Consider the following 16,916-nt stretch of genomic DNA (forward strand, 5'->3'; position numbering starts at 1 on the left):
GACCGCTGAGCCCAGTATTGAGTCCTAGTAGAAACCCCTGGTGATCAAAAGGCTTATTTTATTAAAGACCCATGAAGATGAGGAACTGTTGGTAGAATTAATTGCTGAGCAACGGCAACACTTTAACTTTTTCAATTTAATTTGAATTTTTTAATTTGTTTAATTTAATGTTAACAATTTGATTTTGTAATATCTGCCTTATTGGACAGATTAAATCTTCTTGAGAGTCATACTAGAAAGAATGGCTTAATACGTTTAATAGAAAGAATGGATGAATGAATGAATGAATGAATGAATGAATGAATGAATGAATGAATGAATGAATGAATAAATAAATAAATAAATGTTCAATCAAAGTTACTAAAACTTTATTATTATTGTAACTTTACTTATTAAAGAGATAGAGCCACAGGAGCGAGACAAGGGTGCTGTGAGAATAATTGTATGAAACAATCTTTTCTGGTAATGTTGCAAACTTTCTGTATAGCGCACATTGTTCTTTCACACACACACACACACACACACACACACACACACACACACACACACACACACACACACACACACAGACACAGACACATACACACACACAGACACACTCTTGTCCCTACCATAATTAGTCTTACAACAGATGGCCCTGCCATAAACATTCTTTATGTTACCATCCATGGGAAGTAAGGGAAGTATAGGTTCACTTCCCTGATAAGATCTGACTTCATTGGAGTAACTGAGAGGTCACATAAACACAGATGCACACACACACACACACACACACACACACACACACACACACACACACACACACACACACACACACACATACCAACACACACCCACTACACCCTCTTTCTTCTTGTACGACTATATATTTCTGCTTTTCCTAATAAACTTTGGAACTTCTCTTTGAAAGACTGACACGTGTGTGTTTCATTGAGACGGATGAGAATTCCTTACAGGTGCATGATGGAGAAGGGTAAAAGTCTAATCACACCAGCTGCAATTGTAATAATAAAGCACAAAGATGCTGAAAAGGATGTTAAAAGGTACACAGGAAAAAGGCAAGAACGGACAAAAGGAGAGTTGCAGTGGCCTGAAGGTGGAACATTTGATGAGGGAAAATGTAAGAAGATGAAAGAAAGAATAGAATTCTGGGGAGAAGTAAAAAGAGAAAGGAAGAAATGGGAAATAGTGGATTGGTTTGAACAAGAAGGAAAAAGGAGAAGAGAAGAGAAATTAACCCTGTAAAACCCAAATATTGATAAACATACACACATATTGCTTTAGGAGGCCTCTGAAGTAGAAAATAAAGAATTGGTAAAGTCTATAAAATGTCTATACAAAGCCACAGTAGGCAGCAGTAGCATCTTCAGGACATCTTTGTCCCCCTGGGACCAGCTGTGTGTTTGCTGTCTTTTTTTGATCTCATCCGAATCATGTCTTGTAGTCAGATTGTATGAACAAGCCTGGACTAATGTAGTGTGGGAAATTAGTCCTGTACAATAATATAAAGTAGAGAAAAAAAAGGGTCATTAGGCTCAGGGAAGCCTCGAAGATCATAGGCACAGGTCATTAATGAAAAGCAGTCACCAGCACACACACACACACACATACACACACACACACACACACACACACACACACACAAACAGATACACACATACACACACACGCACACACACACACATACATACACACACATACACACACAAACACACACTCACAAATACATACACACTAACACACACACATACGCACACAAACACATACACACATACAAACACACACACAAACACATACACACTCACAAATACACACACACGAGCACATACACACACGCACACATACACACACACACAAACATGCACACACACATATACACACACACACATACAAACACGCACATACAAACACACACGCACACAAACAAACACACACACATAAAAACACACATACACACGGACACAAACATTTATTTTTGAAAATGTAAGAAGTAAAAAGTACAGATATTTGTGTACAAATGTAATGAGTAAAAGTAAAAAGTTGTCCGAAAAATAAATAGTGGAGTAAAGTACTGATACCAGAAAAATGTACTTAAGTACAGTAACGAAGTATTTTTACTCCGTTACTTCCCACCTCTGGTACAAACACACACAACGGATTAGAGGACTCATGCATATGCAATTATAAGGCCCAATGCTGAGTTTGGAGAAGAGCATGACAAAAGTCCAGGCTGGATCCTGACACTCATATCCAGAGCGATATACTAAATTCTCTATCAGTGACTAGATCGTGTGTGTCGGGGTATTGGAGGACAAAGCAATGTTGCAGTTACAAAAACAATAATAATCCACAGACACATGTTCTCTCAGCTCTTGATGTCATGATGTCACCAAAGGTCTTAGACGAAACAAAAGGTCTCAGTTTTCCCAATTCAGAAACTACAGTTAAACCCAGTTCAAGAGATCTATTTTACATCTATTTCAGTAAACTAATTCGTGTATGTTGGCAAATACAGAAGAAGTCATTTTTATGACTTTAAAATGGCATCATACACAATGAGGGATACGCAGTTTTGATTAAACGGATCTAAATACTTCTTTGTTCCTTCTGGTGAAGCAACAGGAAACCACAGTACAACATTTAGCACGGAAATGCTTTAGTCTGTGGTTCCATCAAGGCCACTTATAAAGGCGTCCATATCTGATCATAAAATGTTAGAGACAACCTAGTTTACCTACAGCACATAGTTGAAGTAAATGTTATGTAAAATTGAACATTGAGCTTCTTTCCAAATTCTTCTTTATGTATGGAACACACAGTATCTTCACCGTATCTTTACTATACAGAAGGTCCATATAACATGTTTGACTTTTATATTTATATATTAAATAGTTATATGGGTGGGCACGGTGGCTTAGTGGTTAGTATGTTCGCCTCACACCTCCAGGGTTGGGGGTTCGATTCCCGCCTCCGCCTTGTGTGTGTGTGGAGTTTGCATGTTCTCCCCGTGCCTCGGGGGTTTCCTCCGGGTACTCCGGTTTCCTCCCCGGTCCAAAGACAAGCATGGTAGGTTGATTGGCATCTCTGGAAAATTGTCCGTAGTGTGTGAGTGAATGAGAGTGTGTGTGTGCCCTGTGATGGGTTGGCACTCCATCCAGGGTGTATCCTGCCTCGATGCCCGATGACGCCTGAGATAGGCACAGGCTCCCCGTGACTCGAGGTAGTTCAGATAAGCGGTAGAAAATGAATGAATGAATGAATATAGTTAGATATTTGACATATATGGAACTCAGAATATACTGCACAATCCCAGCTCCAGCTGTTGTAGGTCTGCATTTTATTTTGCAAGTTTTGTTTTGGAGTTTATTAAATCATGAACATTAGATAACCTTTGATGAGTTTCTGGTTTAAAGGCTTCCTGTAGAGAGTTATTATGAGCCAGAGATCCTGAGCCTGTATGTAGACAACACTACCAATGCTTCCTGCTGTGACTTTTCTGTTTGTAACTGTTGTTCTGTGGTTGCTTCGTGTGGACTCTTTAGGACTAATAGTTGTAACTGTCACCTCTGGGGCTAATGGGGATAATATAAATCTGTGGGGCTGTTAGTGTTACCAGTTGACACTTTGGAGCTGACAGTGGTAACTGCTGACTCTAGTGCTGGTGGTAATGACTATTAACTTTGAGGCTGATTGTGGTAATATATGGCAGCATGAGGCTGACTGTTGCAACTCTTAACTCCTTGGTGCTGTGATTATTTTTGACTCTTGTGCAGGTGGTGATTTGTTGGCTTAAGTCTTTTTTTATTTTTATTCATAAATTCAGAATTATTAATCCAATTATGTGCTCGTGCATAAGTCCTTTTTTGCATTTGCAGAAGGGGTTGACTTTGTTTAGGCTTGACAGAATGCACTGAGATTCGAGGAAGTGATTCATCTATCACGTGAATGGCAGCTTATTTCCTGCTGAAAAAAAGCCAGAACAGAAATTTACTTAGTGATTATTGTGATGGGATTATTGTGATTTTTTTTCTTGTAAAATAATATGAAGTAGGAAAAAGGTGAAGGAGAAAAGCATAAAATATGGTAACGTTAAACATTATACAATAAGTGGGCCATTAGGTTCATGGAGGCCTGTGGAAAAACATAGGCACAGGCCATTAATGTAGAAAAGCAAACAGACACCAGCACACACACACACACACACACACACACACACACACACACACACACACACACACACACACACACACACACACACACATGGAGGCCTGTGGAAGAACATAGGCACAGGCCATTAATGTAGAAAAGCAAACAGTCACCAGCACACACACACACACACACACACACACACACACACACACACACACACACACACACACACACACACTAAGGAATAAAGGTCTCATACACGCACAATGATAAGGCCCAATTGTTGTGAAAAATATTGAAACTCAAGAATGTCCCAAAGTAAAGTATTATGCCTTACAAAATATTACAGTTATATTGTGAGTGTAGGCCCAGATGTTGTAAAAGTTTTAAGGTAAAATATATATATATATATATATCTGACGTTTAGTAGGAGGTAGAAGTAGAGAAACTAAGGCTTAAAATATGCATGAGAGTGCAAGCCCAGTCTGGAAAGTGACAGACTGAGGATCATAACAATGTTCATAAGTTTAGTAAGCTTAAGGAGTCAACATAGAACTCCACTTATATACAAAGCAACATTAAACAGCAAAGGCTTAGCAAAAACAGCAATACAACATAACCAATATAATCAAGAACTTTTATCATTTACGTTTATGTTACGTTTATCCTCTGTGGGTGGCAGATCCTTTTCTGTCATTGCTCCAACACTATGGAACTCCCTACCCATTCCATATCCTTCGTCGTGGGCAAATGTCCGACAAATATGTTTGTTTGTTACACGATAACACTACCACTACTATCATTTGTCTTGAAATACTGTACCTTGTAAAGCATCCTTGAGCTTGGGAAATGCGCTATATACATTAAACATATTATTATTATTATTATTATTATTATTATTATTATTATTATTATTATTATTATTATTATTATTATCATAATCCAAACTCATAAAGTACAAAGAATAGAAATGAGGAAACTTGCCCATTGTAGTTGAAAAGAGGATTAATCCACCAGACATCTGTCATGAAACACTGAGTGACGAATGTGTTTTGAGCACATTTATTAATAACAGCGGGTGTTAAATTACAGGTAATTAAAAGGGCAGTAAATGTGAGTAAAGGGCAGAGCTTGATTCTGGAGAATAAGGGCAATTTAGAAAGCTCCTGTAAATGAGTAATGTTTCAAATATAACTTTGAGAAATAATGACAGACGTCCGGTGGAGAAATAATGGGAAATTGCCTGAATGTATGTAAATTAAAGAGGAGGGGCCGAGAGGCACCAGGGTATTGAGGAGATTTTCTGGGGAGAGTTTGAACGTTTTGGGTTGCAGGTGGATGTTCTTTTGGGTTTTTCATTTGATTGCTTTTAACTTAGAGATTTTTCCTTGAGCTCGATGGAAGTGTTGGCTTATTAGCTACAATAAAGAAGTTTGCTCATTCTCATCCAGGTCTGGAGAGTATTCTCATTGTTTTATTTGTATCAATTATAGTGTTATCAGTAAAGTTTAGTTTAAATAGTTAATATTCGGCTAAAAGTCTAAGAGTGCGGTTCACCCTGCGATATGTCCACCTGGAGGAGGGCTCTGTGAGTTTCGACACAATGCTGCGTTTGGAGAAGTAGGAATGGGCCAATATGTTGAAAGATAACGGGAGTTTTAGATAAAAATGTACATAAGTAAAACATTGACTAATTAGAGATAATGGAAGATTCTTGAATGTTATCAGAACGAGTACGTGAGCCGAATTCTGATTGGAAGGAGAAGGAGGAAGTGGAAAAACAGGGGCACATCTGAACTGTATATAAGGCCACTGTAGACAGCAGTATTTCAGTACAAGTAGCGTCTGGTGGACAAAATCGTATCCCTGGTACCAGCTGGTTGTTTGCTGTCTATACGACTGCCAATAAACCCACCTCAGCTGAATTCAGTCTTCATGAGTTTGGCTGATCATTTCTTTTACATTCATTACTTTTGGAGGCAAGCAGACATTAGCATGTGACGTTAGCAGAATACATGTGAGGCGGTTCGCCTCATTGTGCTGAGTGTTTTGATATGTCACATGTCCATGTTGTGCAAATTTTTGATTAAATTATTTTTTAAATTATTTTTTCATTAAATTTTATAAAAAGTTGGCTAAGAAAAATAACTCCAGTAGGAAAACAGAATGTCGGCTTCTACAAAGCCAACATAATAATTGTTTAATCTTATAGTCAGATGGCAAGAGCAAGACTAAGCCAATGTAGGTTGGAGATGAGTTTCTCCTACAATCTCCAAATCCTTAATATAGTGATGTGATTTATGATTTCGGTGAGAAAGTCAGCAACAGGTGGAAGAATAGGAGTGTTGGCTTTACCCAGAAATGACTCAACCCATAGAGGAATAACACATAGGTTCAGTGTGTTTAATTAAGCGTGTACAGTCTCTGGTCACATGAACAGGCTCTGTACATTCAGTACATTCATTTAATAAGTAACTGGTAGCATCTGCACTACAGGATATCTTAAGAATCAGAACAGTGGAAGGACAAATTAAATCTATAGGAAAGAATTTCGATAAGCATAAAGGTTTAATAAGGAGATGCAAAATCAAAAGAAAAAGAGTCGCTTCTTAATATAAAATGGTTTGACAGCATAACGAGGAGGATATGTGGCAACTGTAGCAGTCTGAGTTGAGACCTCCACCCCCCCTAACAGCAGATGTGTCACTGGGCCGACCACGACTCTCCATATCCTGGATATAATGAGTAATGACCTCAGTGAGAAGATCAGCAGTAGGCGACGGTGTAGAAAGGTCAGTTTCATCCAAAAGTTGTGCAAACCATGCGGAAATTGAAGCTAAAACACACCACAAATAAAGCCTTAGCAAGCATATACACACTCTGGCCACTGGGCTAATAAGTAAACCAATGGCTACTGCACACCGTATCCAAAGAGACAGAACAGTAGAAGAACAGGTTTGAGTCATATAGAAGAGAAAATGTTGGTAAGCAAGAGCACAAGAAGATCCATACATGAACAGGTGCGTTGTGTTGAGTTGTGTTGAAGAAGACCTCAGAAAAGAGAATAAGTCTAAAAAGCACATAAACCCAACTTATAAGCTCCATGGTCTGATGACATAGTAACTATGGAAACGGGGCCCCTCAGGTGGAAGATATTGGGAATTTAGATGGCCTAATGCATGGGCAAATATTGACCCAGTATATGGGCAGAACATTCCAATTTGGAGATAATGGTAATTTCCTAAACGGGCGAAACTGTGTACGTGAGCGGTATTATGATTGGATAGCGAGGGGGGTATGGCGAAAAGGGGGGCATGTCAGAGCTGTATATAAGCTTGCTGTAATCAGCAGTGCTTCGGTGCAAGTAGCGTCTAGTGGACAAACTTGTACCCCTGGTACCAGCTGGTTGATTGCTGTCTATACGACTGTCAATAAACCTACCTCAACTGAATCCAGTCTTTGTGAGTTTGGCTGATCATTTCTTCCTTAAATTCTAACTTGGAATTATTGTTTAAACTTATAGTCAGATTGCAGGAGCTAGCCTGGGCCAATGTAGGTTGGAGGCGATTTTGTCCTAACTTTGAGGCTGATTGTGGTAATATATGGCAGCATGAGGCTGACTGTTGCAACTGTTGACTCCTTGGTGCTGTGATTATTTTTGACTCTTGTGCAGGTGGTGATTTGTTGGCATATTTCTTTTTTATTTTTATTCATAACTTCAGAATTATTAATCCAATTATGTGATCGTGCATAGGGTTGCAAAGGGGTGGAAAGTTTCCGGTAAATTTCCGGAAACTTTCCACTTTAACTTAATCTGGGGAATTTTGGAAATATTACAAATGGTAAACTTTACGGGAATTTATGGGAATTTACAGGAATTTATGGGAATTTCTGGGAATTATTTGGAAATATAGGGAAATGTATATAAACTATATCATATACTAACCTAAATAAACATGTTGTTTGGTCATAAACAGACATGCATTCAAGGTGATACAAATTTTTAAAACGACGACTGATTTAATTGTAAGTAGGATTTTAATTGATTATTTCATTGAGTAATACAAAAGCATAATAAACATTATTATGCATGTAATAAATATAATAAACTTAATAATTGTAATAAACATATTTCCCTATGATTCCTGTAAAATGAAAGCATCCCCCAACCTTGATCTTTTAAAAAAGTCCCAATCAAAATGTAAAATGAAGCATTTTTTCTCAAGTGAGTGTGTGAGGGAGGGTCATCAAATTATCTGTGCATGTGGTAACACACTCCTAATTTAGTGCTTATTAAGAGTTAGTAAGGTAGTTCAGGTATTGGGTACAATTAAGAATGTAGAATAAGGTAATGCAGAATAAGGCATTAATATGTGCTTAATAAGTATTAATAAATAGCCAATATTCTATTAATATTCATGCTAATAAACTAGTTAAATGACCCTAAAATAAAGTGTTACTGTGCATCTTATGTAAGAATGTATGTATGTATATGTGTATGTATGGGTGTGTGTAGGTATGTATATGTATATGTACAGTATATGTGTGTGTATGTATGTATGTATGTATATTAGTGCTGCAATTGTTCAATTAATCATATCGCAATTGCGATATCAAGCCTGTGCGATTATATGACGCAAAATGCTGCGATTTTATGAAATAAATAATAAATAAATGCATGTGTGGACATGACAACCCATTCTCTCTGAAAGCTGTTTGCCTATTTCATACACTACACCGTTATCCGCCAAAATATAAAAAGAGACCAGTGAGTTTCAGTTTAGACAGTGGCACGTATGGTCATGTGACTTTTTCCGGTGTGCAGCGCGGAACGGGTGAAGATGGATGCCGAGCAGACAGACACTGAACTGGTGGCCAGAAAAAATGCTACCTCTGTTATATGTAGTGTCAGAGAAGACAAGACGAAATATGTTCAACAACCTTTTTTTTTCATAAGACGAGACGATGGCAAGACTACACCACTGTCCAAAACGCTGACTAAGACTAAATTAACATGCATTATAGTTGACGAAAAAAGACGAGACGAAAATGTTTTATATAAAATAAAAACTAAGATAAAATCTCTTCATTTTCGTCTACAATTGTCTCTGCATTTTCATCAGCTGTTACGCCTTTAAAAGTTACGCCTGTTACGCTTTTAAACTCGCGCTGTTGCTCAAGTTACAGGTCTCATACGCCTGTTTGTATACAGCTAATTGTGTTGCTTCAGCTAAAGAACATAGTGCGCTCCGTCTCTATGGTTAGAACCCTGTGTGTCCATGGCAACGCTCTGTTCAACGGTGTGTTATAGTTAGCAGCGGTCTGTTATGAAGAAATAAATTAGTGTGTGCGTAGAAAAAATTCGTCCACACGCCGCTCAAAAAAAAAGAAAAAGCGCAAGTCCACCGTCTAGGCGGCTTTTTGTGTTAAATGATATTTCCTGTCGCTGTGCAGGCACTTTTATTGTACAGGACAGCTTATGTCCTGATGACCAGTCTTTGCATTACGATTAAAAGCAGTATCAGTAAAGTAAAAAATATGATGTGCAGTCAAGTTCGAGTGTATGCACTGTTTAAACGAGTGTTCTCAACTTCTCACTGATACTTTTGTGATTGCGGAGTTTTGACAAGTTTTATAGCCTTGATATTGTTTCTTATTCAAAAGTGGTGACAGAAAAAAACTCTTTACTCCCAACCTGAAACCTCCTCCCCTGTCACAATCACATCATAATCAAAAGTAATAATTAGGCTTAAAAGCATATGTATATGTAAGGGAATCAAGTTTTATAATTACATGTAATATTGCTCCAAATATCATCAATAATGGTGTGTGCAATACCATGTATAACTTGTATTAAGTTGGTCATTTACTTTGTTTGTGTATATATATATTCACACACACACACACATATATATATATACATATACATATATATACTGATATACTGTATACCTATTCACACACACACACACACATATATATATATACATATATACATATACATATATATACTGATATACTGTATACCTACAGTTTTGATCTTAGGCTTTTCATTAATCAGCATTAATGTGTTATTTTATATTTTAATTTGAAAACGTTTTGCATTTGTTTGTTGTTGCTAGTTTGAGTTTAGAAATACAAATTTCAGCATTATCAGTAATCTGTGTGCATTTTCATTGAGAACCAAACAAGTTGACTCATGATACCATTTGTTTATTATATCACAATGGCATATCGCAATCGCAATATCGACCTCAATAATCGCAATATGACATTTTCCCCAAATCGTGCAGCCCTAATGTATATATGTGTATGTGGGTGTATGTGCATACTACTGTACACATGTATATGTATATGTGTATGTATTTTTTGTGGGAAACTGTCTGTTTCTTTGCTGACTATTTTTCGGTGGTCTTTTGTGCATATGTGGGGTGGTGTTTTCATGTTGTTTTTGAGCGTGTATGCATGTGTGGAGCTGTTTCTTCCATTGCAGTGTTTTTTCATTGTATTGTTTTTCTATGAACGTGTTCTTTTAATTGAGTAAAGGGTGGGGTTACTAGGCTTGTTTAGACCCAATTAAGCTAATTGAAACCACAGGGTGGGTCAGTTGATTGCAAGGCCTATATATCCCCTTTTTAACAAATGTGTTCTATTTGCCTGAAGAAGACCCAGCAGGGTCGAAACGTTGCTTTTTAACCAATTAATAAAGATGGGAGTTTAAACAGTGTTGCGGACATTACAATTTTTTACTTTAGCAGTTTCTTTTGTCCTGCACCTGTCAGAAGGTGGGATGGGCACACAATTACTTATTTAACAGAGTATATATGACTAACACATAAATAACCACACCTGAGTCAAAGTGTAAACAAGAAAAGAAGTTTATTGTAATCATAAACTTAGTAAAAGTAACCAGACTCAGTGCTATCAGGCTATTAGTCAGTCTGAGTTCTCTGATCAACAATGTGTGAGGAAGTGAAAGTCAAAAGTTCAGCTGAAACAGGTCTCATGTAGGGAGTAGGGCGAGACAGCTGAATCAGGAGACACCTGGGTGAAAGATCGGAGCCAGCACTGGTGGGAAAACATATTTGTTTCTGGCGCGATGCACGACTCGCAAGTCACCTGCGAGTGACATACTTCCGTTTGGGAGGAGTATAGCACTGACATATGTGGCTTGAACAACCACATTCATTTACACCTGTCCAGTTTCATCTGAAATGAGTCCCAGACCACCTCCTGAAGGGGTTTGTACCATCGGATTTTTATCCACCTCAAAACCGTTTCAGAGGGCATTTAGACCTGGTCTTTTTACAATCGGATAGCTATCTGATCACAGAAAACGCATGAAGTGACCAGGTGTAAAAACCCCTTACTCATTGTAGCTGTAAAAGAGGATTAATCCACAAGACGTCTGTCACTGAAGATTGAGACTCAACAAGAACAAGGAAGTAAAGTGACAAGAACAAGGAAGTGAAGATCGCTTGAGCACATTTTTTAATAACAATGAAGAAGTAGGTCGAAAATAATAAGAAATTAAAATGGTAGGAATATCCATATATGGGTATATGAGTAAAGGGCAGACCTTGATTCTGGGAAATATAGGGAAGTCAGAAAGGTCATGTAAATGATTAGACGGGGCTTCAAATATCCATCCATCCATCCATCCATTTTCTACAGCTTATCCGGGGCCGGGTCGCGGGGGCAGCAGTCTAAGCAGGGATGCCCAGACTTCAAATATAACTTTGAGAAATAATGGGAAATTGATTGAATGTATGTAAATTAAAGAGGAGGGGCCTAGCGGCACCAGGGTATATATTGAAGAGATTTTCTGGGGAGAGTTTGAACGTTTTGGGTTGCAGGTGGATGTTCTTTTGGGTTTTTCATTTGATTGCTTTTGACTTAGAGATTTTTCCTTGAGCTCAATGGAAGTGTTGGCTGATTGACTGCAATAAAGAAGTTTGTTCATTCTCATAAAGGTCTGGAGAGTCTTCTCATTGTTTTATTTGTATTAATTATAGTGTTATCAGTAAAGTTTAGTTTAAATAGTTAATATTTGGCTAAAAGTCTAAGAGTGCACCTTGCCCACTTGGAGGCGGGCTCTCTGAGTTCCAACACCCTCCAGTAAGCAGAAGTGGGAAGTAACGGAGTAAAAATACTTCGTTACTGTACTTAAGTACATTTTTCTGGTATCAGTACTTTACTCCACTATTTATTTTTCGGACAACTTTTTACTTTTACTCATTACATTTTTACACAAATAACTTTTTACTTCTTACATCTTCAAAACGGACTCGTTACTTTTAGTATTATTTCTTCTCATTGAGCGCTGTTTCCAGCCTATCATCCTATCATTGTGCGGCTTTTTCCCCATGTGACTGGTGTACTGTATTATTTACTGGCTATCAGACATAGACTAAGTATAGCGGAGCTAACAATGAGCAGCACACCTACAAAAGGAATGGCTAATGTTAATTCAGAGGGAGTCACCGATGTTAAAATAACTAACAACGAGGACATTCCTGAACACACATGGCCATATATGAGGGAGATGATTGAAATAATCGGCGTCAAAAAGGATTCCTGGCGAATGCGTTGCGAATTGTGTCAACCAGGGGCGGATAATTTTTACTTTCATAAATAAACAATAAAAATGACGTTAAAATGCAGGACATGTCGTCGGTCAGTTTGATCCAAGAGCGATTTTTTTTACTTTGCTTTTACACGCGTGTGTTGTAGTCTTTCAAAAGTGCGTCTTCAGCTGTCTGCCTTATTTGAACAGAAAAGCACAGGTACGCGCAGCGTGCACGCGCAGTCAGAGCTGGAGGCGTTTATCTATAACGTTAATCGCAAAGACGGCAACCAAAAGCAGTGAAATTTCACTATTCTTATTACCAGAGTTGTCATAATATATAATATAAAACTTTTCTTGTTTTAAATTCTCACTGAGGGCTAAACCCCCCTGTAATCCTAGAACCCCCCCTGGTGTCAACACAAAAAAACAAGTGCTTAATTTAATTAACATTAATTTTCTCATTTGTAAAACATCACAACAATTTTGAGTTGTTTTCAATGACAGAGCTGGAATCTCCCTACAGTTTGGGATATGGCCTTGATGATACACTTGGTATACATTATATTTCCAAAAGTATTGGGTCACCTGACATTTCCTGCTATATGTGGTTTTCTGATCTCATCCCTACTGAACACCTTTGGGATGAATGTGAACGCTGACTCCACCCAACCTCACCTACATCAGTGCCTGCCTTTTGCAACAATCTTGTGGCTGATGAACACAAATATCCATCGGCACACTCCAAAATTATATATACATATACATACACACACACACGCACGCACATGCACACACACACACACACACACACACACACACACACACACACACACACACACACACATATATATATATATAACATGTAGTAACGGTAACTTTTTACTTAAGTACATGCCAGCGCCCATACTTCGTTACTTTAACTTGAGTAAAAGAGTGTAGTCACTACTTTTACTGGAGTCTTTTAAAAAATGAGTATCTGTACTTCTACTTGAGTAAAGAATATGTGTGTACTTTTGCCACCTCTGCCAGCAAGCCATAAGCAGTGTACAAGTGACTGTGGAACGCAGGGTACAAATTGCATTAAATCTTATTGCATTAAATCTTATTGTTTTAAACATAATTATTCTGCAAGATTTTTTTTAACTACATTTAAGTTCCTTGTTATAGGCAACTCTGCATTTTTTAAATATTCCCGTTAATTCCCATGGAAAGTTCCTGGAATTTTGCAACCCTATGTAGTATTAATGTTAACGATTACTGTTTTGAATAGAATAAATCTAAAGAAATTATGTATATGAGATAAGTGTTGAAATGCTAAATTTTGGCTATAGTATCTCTGAAACAAAAGCATGAATCTGCGTTGGCTGTATGACTTCCCTGGAGCATAGAACATCCTTTTGTTAGAGCTTTTTGTGACAGTGAAAAAAGGCCAAAGGCATCACCTAATAGATGCATAGGCAGAAATTCTTCCCGGACTCTTCCCTCGACCCTCTGTGTACTGGCTCTTCCTGGATCCGATTGAAGGCTGTCTGGTTCCAGTTGTTGGTTTCCCGGAAAATGAGGTGCTTTGGCCCTGTCGCCCGGCCTCTCCTAGGCTCCACTTTCGCGGCGTGAACCTACATCAGCTAAATCCCCTTCCCCGGGTTCCCCGTGCTGCTGGAGGCTCCATCTTCTACCAGGTTTGGCTTGCTAAATGCCAGATCACGGACTGAATGCCAGATCACGGACTGATAACTGAAACATGGCTGACTGATGAGGATTCCAGCGCTCGGTCTGAGCTACGGCTGTTTTAATTCCCCATGGTCATCAAGCCGAGGTGGCAGAATGGCAATTGTTTATAAGTGACATAGTGAAGTGACATATGGCTAAGTATGGTGACCCATACTCAGAATTTGTTCTCTGCATTTAACCCATCCAAAGTGCACACACACAGCAATGAACACACACACTGTGAACACACACCCGGAGCAGTGGGCAGCCCTTTATGCTGCGGCGCCCGGGGAGCAGTTGGGGGGGTTCGGTGACTTGCTCACGGGCACCTCAGTTGTGGCCGGCCCGAGACTCGAACCCACAACCTTCGGGTTAAAAGTCAGACTCTCTAACCATTAGGCCACGACTGCCCCCACATAAAGAGGATTGTAAGTGAAAGCAGCACTCCTTTATATCTTCCTTTTCCAGTTTTGAAGTGACCTTATTTAAAATTGGCCGATCCAACCCTGTGTTGTGAGCTGTTATTTACAGGGCTCTTAAGTTTTGAAGACAGGCAAGAGTGACATATTTTAAAATATGTCTAACCACCATCTCAGGGCCCCCAGTTTGAGAACCACTGCCCTAGACTACTTGTTCTGAGCAGGTGTTGTCAGTGAACCAGGGCCCCCTGGCACCATCTCCCCCAGTTTGAGAACCACTGGCCTAGACTACTTGTTCTGAGCAGGTGTTGTCAGTGAACAAACAGGCTGTAAAACTGTTGGCTAAGTTACAGACACACATGAAAAACTCCTGCTGATTATCAGCAGTCACAATGTCATTGTTTGTGTCAACAGGAGATCATGACTTACCCTGTGCTCAAAGTGATGCTCGCAGCTCCAGTGGTTTTCTCTGTGGGTGAACGAGGATGATGCTGAACAATTCTAGGATCTCTTTTTTATTGGTTGTTGTGTTAAATCTTACCCATATACAATAGTGCTATTTTCTGATTGGCTATTGTGTAGCCTCTTTTTTTGATTGGCTGATAAGTGTCAGGCTCGACTAAGGACTCCAGGGGAGACGCACTTGATTCCAAATGAGTGACACTTGATAGCTCTGTTTTTATCGGTCTCCTAGATATAATAAGGACTTTATCAAATATTTTTCTGATCTTCTGACAACTATGACCATTGTAATTACAAAAATGAACATTTGAACATTCTGTACCAATACACTCACACACCTGAAACTAGGAACAGCAAAGATAACAAAGGGGGACCGAACTGTTTTCCAAACTGCACACTATGCATAAAAGATAAGAACATTGCAGATGTATGGAAAATAACAGTGTGACCCTTGCCCTGCTTGTGCAATGTTTAGATTTGAGAAGAAAAGATCAGAGTACGACACCGCATACACACAATCACAAACCTTTGGTGAAGCGCCCTGTATAAATAGAGAACTGCCTCACATCCAACTAACTCACTCTGTTCAGACTTAGGTCTGGACAGACTGACTTCACACTTGCAAGTGTATTTGAATAAAGAAGTTTGATATTCCACAGGACTCTGCTGCATTCTTCTCTGCAAATTAGGAAAAGTTGAACTATTATCTCTGATTAATAGAATAGAATTTCCTCCACATTTTCTGGGGGCTCGTCCGGGATAGTTTGTTTGTCCACAGGACCACCTGAGAGGCGACAGACTGCTGCAGAAGTCACGTCAAGTTGTTATCAACCTCCTGTCTGAATCAAAGTACAGTGTGGGACTCAGTGTGGGACTGGGGCGACGATACTATCCTATAGGGAAACAGAACCTTGCAGAGAGAAAGAACGAGCAGCTTCCAGATTGGTTTTTAAATGACGATTGATGTAAGTACAGTTTTTGATGAACATTGTAAAAGGGAAACTGGTTTTCTGCTCACATACAGACCATCATTGACTGTGTGACCCCACTAAAAACTAAGCAGCCACAACTGATCCCAGGTTTAGTGACAGATCTCGGGCACTCAGACGTGAGTGTCGAAGAGCTGAATGTAGGTGGCATAATTATCAGAACACAATTAAAGAGGCCAAAAGTCATCATATTTCGTCCATAATTTCTTCCAACTGTTATAATCCACATGTGCTTTTTCACAGTCTGCTTGCTTGGAAGCCTCTTCTGAGTTGTGTAATAGCTTCCTTCAGTTTTTTTGTGGATAAGGTGGCCACCATCAGGGCTCTTATCCCTCATACGGTTACTGACCCCTCTGTCTCTGTTCCGTGCTGTGTTGTTTTTGACTGCTTTCAACTGGTAATGATATTAACCCCTCAGGTTCTCCGTGATGCTGTTATAGTGGTTCAGGTCATACTTAACAAAAATGACTTTTTCTGTGGGTCTAGGTGGTCTAGAATCCTCCACTGCTCCCTTGTCCTAGGGTTCCATAGGGGTCAGTTCTGGGGCCATTACTCTTTTCACTTTATCTCCTTCCCTTTGGATCCATCATTAGACACCATTGTATTCCCTTTGACTGT

The 16,916-nt window shown here is 39.0% G+C and overlaps 1 protein-coding gene across 2 annotated transcripts in view; it reads left to right on the forward strand.

The window, feature by feature from the left end:
• LOC113638191 overlaps positions 1 to 16,916 on the forward strand; it is a 37,396-nt gene that overhangs the window by 13,574 nt on the left and 6,906 nt on the right. The window lies entirely within an intron of this gene.

This window comes from Tachysurus fulvidraco, chromosome 10 (genome assembly GCF_022655615.1).
Source record: "Tachysurus fulvidraco isolate hzauxx_2018 chromosome 10, HZAU_PFXX_2.0, whole genome shotgun sequence".
NCBI classification, from domain to species: Eukaryota; Metazoa; Chordata; class Actinopteri; order Siluriformes; family Bagridae; genus Tachysurus; species Tachysurus fulvidraco.